The 6,000-nt window shown below is 41.1% G+C and overlaps 1 protein-coding gene across 1 annotated transcript in view; it reads right to left on the reverse strand.

Moving 5' to 3' along the window:
• Positions 1 to 5,006, reverse strand: part of CFAP44 (cilia and flagella associated protein 44) — a 153,568-nt gene extending 148,562 nt beyond the window's left edge. The window contains exon 1 of the mRNA XM_090276613.1: positions 4,958 to 5,006. The gene's annotated coding sequence lies outside the window, so the exon portion shown is untranslated. The remainder of the gene's footprint in view (positions 1 to 4,957) is intronic.
• Between the last annotated feature and the right edge of the window lie 994 nt (positions 5,007 to 6,000).

Consider the following 6,000-nt stretch of genomic DNA (forward strand, 5'->3'; position numbering starts at 1 on the left):
AACATTTCGATTTGCAGGACAATGCCCAACCCACTGAGCCACACTGGTCAGGGTGACAATTCTCTTTAAATCGTCGTCGTCGGCAGCCGTCCGTCTCGAGAGACGATGGCGTAGCTTCTTGAGAGTCTATCTGCACCGCCGAGAATGGCTGTGCAGTCCGATTCGGGAGTGACAATCCCTGCCGCACTTGGTACAGGTGAAGGCAGATGGCTGTTGTTGCTGCTGTTGACGCTGCTTCCGCCTCGATCTTTTCTGGACCGCCTGCTCGTTGCGCGCAGCCTCCGCGCGTGAGGTACCTTGCCTGACCGCGAGCCTCCAGGCTAGGCGGTCGTCTGCTTGAACTTCCCATGTGTTGAGATTGATGGAGCATTGTGTCATGTCCTTTTTGCAGATGTCTTTGAACCGCAGTTTTGGGCGCCCTGTCATCCTCTTGCCTTCTGCTAGCTCGCCGTAGAGGAGGTCTTTGGGGATACGGCCTGCATCATCTTTAAATATAGTCTCAGAATAAGCTTCTCTTCAAAATTACTGATTCATATCTATCTGAGGTTGACCAGATCTCAGATAGTCTGATAGTCATGATTGGAATTGTGACTATAGTTGAAGATTTCCTTGATAAAAGCCAATATTTCAGTATTGGCAGGAAACTAAACTACTCTTTTAAGTTGCCATGACACAGGCTCCAAATGTCACTGGGTTTGAGGCAAGATAGTTATTGGGTTCACCAACCAAACTGAACTGATAATCTATTGTGAAGAACTAAATGAAAAATTCTTTGTCTGCAAGTTTCAATAAAAATTTAGTCTATAAACATATTTAGTTTTCTATTGTTGCCATAGAAATTAGCAGCTTAAAATTACACCCATTTATTATCTCACAGTTTTGTAGGTCAGAAGTCTGGGCACAGTTGTGATTCAGCTGGTTCTTTGCTTAGTCTCACAAGGTCAAAATCAAAGTGTTGGCAGAACTATCTTCATTTCTAGCTCATTTAGGTTGTTGGCAGAATTCAGGTCCAAGCAGCTGCAGGACAGAAGTCCCTGTTTTCTTGCTGGCTGTAGGCCAGGAATTGGTCTAAGCTTCCATAGGCCATCTGCGCGCGCTGGCTAATGGACCCCGAAAGCCAGCAGTGGCAGGTCAAGAGACTCTCAATGATTTCAGTCTTGCTTTCCTTCCTGCTTTCCACCAATAAATGCTTCATGATATCATTTTCTACCCTTTGGTCTTCTATTTTCTAAGTATATTTATTTATAACGTACTATAATCAAATGTTAATATATATTCTAATAAAGGCCCTGTAAGACCTAACACTTCACTCTTAAGTTAATCAGAAGGTAGGTAAGAAACAATTATAGCAACAGAAGCATTTTATAAACATAGGAATTGAATCACAGCAAAAGAAAATTGGTGTCAAAAGTACCATGTTTTATCCTGTGCTATCATAATATAGTCCTCAAGTGGCTAACACTACCACGCAAAAACTTGAATATTACAACCCAGTTAACATCAGGTTGTGTACAATGTGAAAGAAAATACTGGAACCCAGAGAATTTGCCCCGTGTACAGAACTAGTTCAAAATACTGAGATCCTCTCTTAGCTTTTTTGAGTCAAAGAGCTTGTCTGAAGAATTTGTAAAAAGCAACTGAGCAGGTTGGTCAGGTAGGAGCAGCTCCTGGTCTCCTGGAGATCAGCAGTATAATTGGTGAGATGGAATAAGGTGGTTTTGTTTTGTTTTTTTAGAATGAATTGACTGGAAAATTATATTGTAAACTGATGAGGCTCTGGAATGCAGAAGGTGTTCACATCCCAGTTTGGCCTCCTTTTATGTCAAATTGGGATGATAAGCTTGTCTGTCAGTTACTGAGAGTATTAAATGAGACCTTTTATTCCTATAGTTCTCAATTCTGGCTGCACTTCTGAATCACTTGAAAAACTTTATGACATACCATTCTCAGGGTCTTACTCCCTATGTAATTCTTTTGTGCGGCCGGGGATAAAAACCAGGGCTAAGGGCCATGAGTTTATATAAAGCACCCAGTAGGTACTCAGAACTGGTAATTGTTTTTACTATAATTACTTCATATTCTCTTTAATACAGCTAGGGCTCAACAAATATAATCATGGAAGCTTCAGAGTTGAAAGAGATCTTATCTAGTCCAATCTCCCACCCAAGAAGTCAACACCTTTGAAAGAGCAGTCTGGTTTGTTGGTCTGGCTTCGAGTACTGGCTAGAGTCAGACTGACTGGGTTTAAAGCCTGGTTCTCTTAATAGTTGTGAGGTAATTAAGTATTTAACTGCTCTATGCTTTAACATTCTCATCTGTGTAGTACCTACTTCATAGGTTGTTCTGAAACATCAATGATTTAATACAGTAAAGCTTTAAGAACAGTGTCTGGCACATAGGCACTCAGTATGTAAAATGGTCAAATGGTTGAATGTATTAATTCCTGAATAAATGAACAGAAATCAGCTTCAGCTCCACCATTTCAAGTAAGAAGGTGAACACATTCTGTTAATGCTCAGCTCTAGTTCTTAGTAAGTTCATTATATATTAAGTTGAAATCTTCCTTCCTATAACTTGGATCTATTTGGGCCTTATTCTTCTGGGGACACAAGTTTTTTTCTGTGTATTATAGCCATTCAAATAATTGCAACTGGTTCACTTTTCTCCCCAGACCCTCTCTTTTCCCAACTAAAGCACCTCAATTCTTTAAATTACAGTAGTCCTTCTCTATATCGCAATTCACTTATCACGGCCTCACTGTATCGCGGGATTTTTTAAGATATTATATTTATCATGGATTTTTTGCTATATTGCAGGATTTTGTGGTACTGTATAGTATGCTGTTAAAGTTACGTAAGTTTAAGAGTGTAGAATATGTTTAAGAACATAAGTAGTGTTTATAAAAGTGTGGAAAAGGTTAATAAGGAAGTGGGAAAGGTTAATAAGGGACTGGAAACAGGTTTATAAGTGTGTGGGAAGGGTTTATAAGGCCTTAAAATATATATAAATACTAAAATAAATGTAAGGTTCCTACTTTGAGGATTTTCACCTATCGCAGGGTGGGGGGCTCTAGAACATAATAACCGCGATAAGTGAGGGAATACTGTATTCCCCACTAATGTGGTTTCAAGTCTTTTCAGAATCTTGATAGCTCAAGAAGTTAATTTCCAATGTATCATCTATGAATCCCAATTTTGTATCTTCTTTGAAGAATCTGTACATTTTCCAGAAGAGATGAAAAAAATATCACTGTACCTATACCAACAATTTCCTTTAAGGCAGCCTAATATTATATTATTTTGGGGGTGAGAGGGTAGGCTCATCACATACTGACTCATCATAATCAGTTTGCAATCAATTAGAATGACTAAATCTTATTTGTGCTCTGAACCATGTCCTGTCTTACACAACTGAGCTTGCTAGGTTTGGGAGTCTATTTGGAAAAACTTTTTCAAATCTACTTTCATTTGATTTAGGCTCATTAGTGAAATCTTTGGCGAATTCTGTTAACCAACTCAGTTCTGTCTAGTTTTGAGTCAACCCTTAGGAAGTGAAAAGAAAAAAGAAAATCACAGTGCACAGTGATGCAGAGGGGTGTGCTGCTACAAGAAGATTATCTGGAAGCCAGACAAAAAGCTCCCCAAGGTGACATTACTTGTATTCATTCACTAGAGTTCAGGGTCAGTGCTCACTCTCAAATGCTCAAACACTCCACTTCAGCAGTGCACCAGAACAGGTCATATTAAGACTCAGAGGTTGTTGCATTAAAGCGAATATTGTGTTTACTTTACAATGGGAAATACAACTTTGGAGAGAATAATAGCTGATGTTTTTTAATGTTTTGTGTGTGTCAAGCATAGTTCTAAGTATTCTACACATACTGTTTCATATATTTCTCAAAACGACTCTGTTACATGCTTTTTAAGATGAAAGAGCAGAGCAGTTACTCTTTGAATCCTTCCCTCTCACCCAGCAGATGCAATTCGTTTGCAAGTCCTGTCGTGAAGGGTATAGTTATTAAGTCTTTTGAATGCATCCCTTCCGTTCTGTTCCCACTGTCACTAGACTCATTCTGGTCCTCGTTCTGTGTCTCAGCTCTACCCTGCCACAGCATCATCCCTTGACTCTCCCACACCCAGTCCATTCTCTGCACTGCCTCCTGTATTTCTAAAAGAGCTTTTAATGTGTCACTCTTCTTGTGTAAAGCCTTTAATGGCTCCTCATTGGCATAAAATAAGAACTCAGATTTCTTGGCATGGCACAAAGGTCCTTCGGCTTAGGGACCATAGCTCACCTGGTTACTTTCCCTGTCCCTAGTTTCTCCTCAGTCCCTTCTCATTCTCAAAAGTTTTAGTCCATAGCCACCTGGAACAACTCACAATTGACTGGACCCACTACTTGTATGCTGCTATATCTACTTGTAGGCAACAAATATTTATCGTGCAACTACTGAGTCATTCACTTTACCGACATTATCCTATTTAATTGTAACAGGAGCCCCATGAGGTTAACATTATCATCAATCTTACTTTTTAGAGATAAGGGAGCTGAAGTGCAGAGGACTCAAGTTGCCAAGTGTCACACAGCTAAGCGTGGGTTGCGGTGGCTTGCTTGACGTGGGGATCCAGGCACTTTGCCACCAGACTCCCTGCTTCTGCTTAGCCAGGTCTAACTCATACTACTGCAGTCTATCCCGGCCAGATTATGGGCTACTTGCAGGCAGGAACTGTGTCCACTTTGTATCTACAGTGTCTAGCTCCATGCCTGCGAATGCTAGTCACTTCAAATGTTTGTTGAATTGATCCATAGGAAGGACGTGGGAAGGGTCTAGATGCCAGTACAGTCTAAAAAAGAATAAAAATTACAAAAGTCCAAGTGAGGTTCACCACTCCCTGACTCGCTAACAGATTTGCCGGGGAGGTTGTGGGACCTGCCCAGTGCCGTGGTCCAAACTTACCCAAGGAACTGACCACCGCGGAGATCTTAGTCACAGCATCTGCCCAAGCTCTCCGTTTACTGCAGTTACCGTGGTGACGCCTCCCTCCTCCTAGGGGCGGAGACTGGCTGGTGGGCTGGCTGGCAGGCAGGCATGAAGCGCATGCGCGGCCCGGCTGTGTCGCTGGGGACCCTGAGTCTCACACGCCCTTTGGTCCCCACTATTCTGTCTCCTGTGACTCAGGTTCAAAGCCAAATAGTAAAGCCCAATTCAAGGAGCTAGTATAAATGATCCATGGACAGGGACAACAGGGTGGCGAATGTCTGTGGCAGAGGGGGGAGGGGGGACGGGGCACGGGAGAGAAAGGGGGAAAAATGGGACAACTGTAATAGAAAAAGTTTTTAAAAAAATTAAGAAAAGGAAAGCCCAGCATTCTACCAGTTTATTACCTCAGTTTAATTTTTATATCCAGTTTATATTATTATCTTAAGGATGTTATAGTTAAACCAAATGACTTTTGAATACTTTCGAAAATGCCTAATAATACAAAATGGCCCAAAAGATCCCCTGATCGAGTACTATCATCAGCAAAGATACTTCGGGAGGCTTTTGTTTATTTGCTTGGCTATTTATTTTACACTATCTTATCTCTGTTGGCTTTCAAGAGGAAGTAAAGTTTTATGTTGTGGGCTCCTTGGTGGACGCGCTGGGCGCAGAGCACAGCAGAGCTTGACATTTTCTGTTCAGCAGTCTGCTCAAGTGCTCTGTGGTACAGCCAGAGCTCAAACTGATTTTTAAATATCTAATGTTATTGATTGCAAAACACTGTTTTAAAATGCCGACATCATTGCCATAACATGTGACAAAGAACTCTGTATCCAGAAAAATATAAAGGATTCATAATTCAATAAGAAAAAAAGCGCTAATTTTTTTAATTGGCAAAAGATTTGAATACTTCACATCATATATATGAGCAATCAATAAACACATGGGAAGAGGCTTAACAGTAGCCCCCAGGGAGATGCACACAACAATGCACATACTGCACCCTCACTGGAATAGGT

This window comes from Furipterus horrens, unplaced genomic scaffold (assembly GCF_987537825.1).
Source record: "Furipterus horrens unplaced genomic scaffold, mFurHor1.1.pri manual_scaffold_1, whole genome shotgun sequence".
In the NCBI taxonomy this organism is placed as follows: domain Eukaryota; kingdom Metazoa; phylum Chordata; class Mammalia; order Chiroptera; family Furipteridae; genus Furipterus; species Furipterus horrens.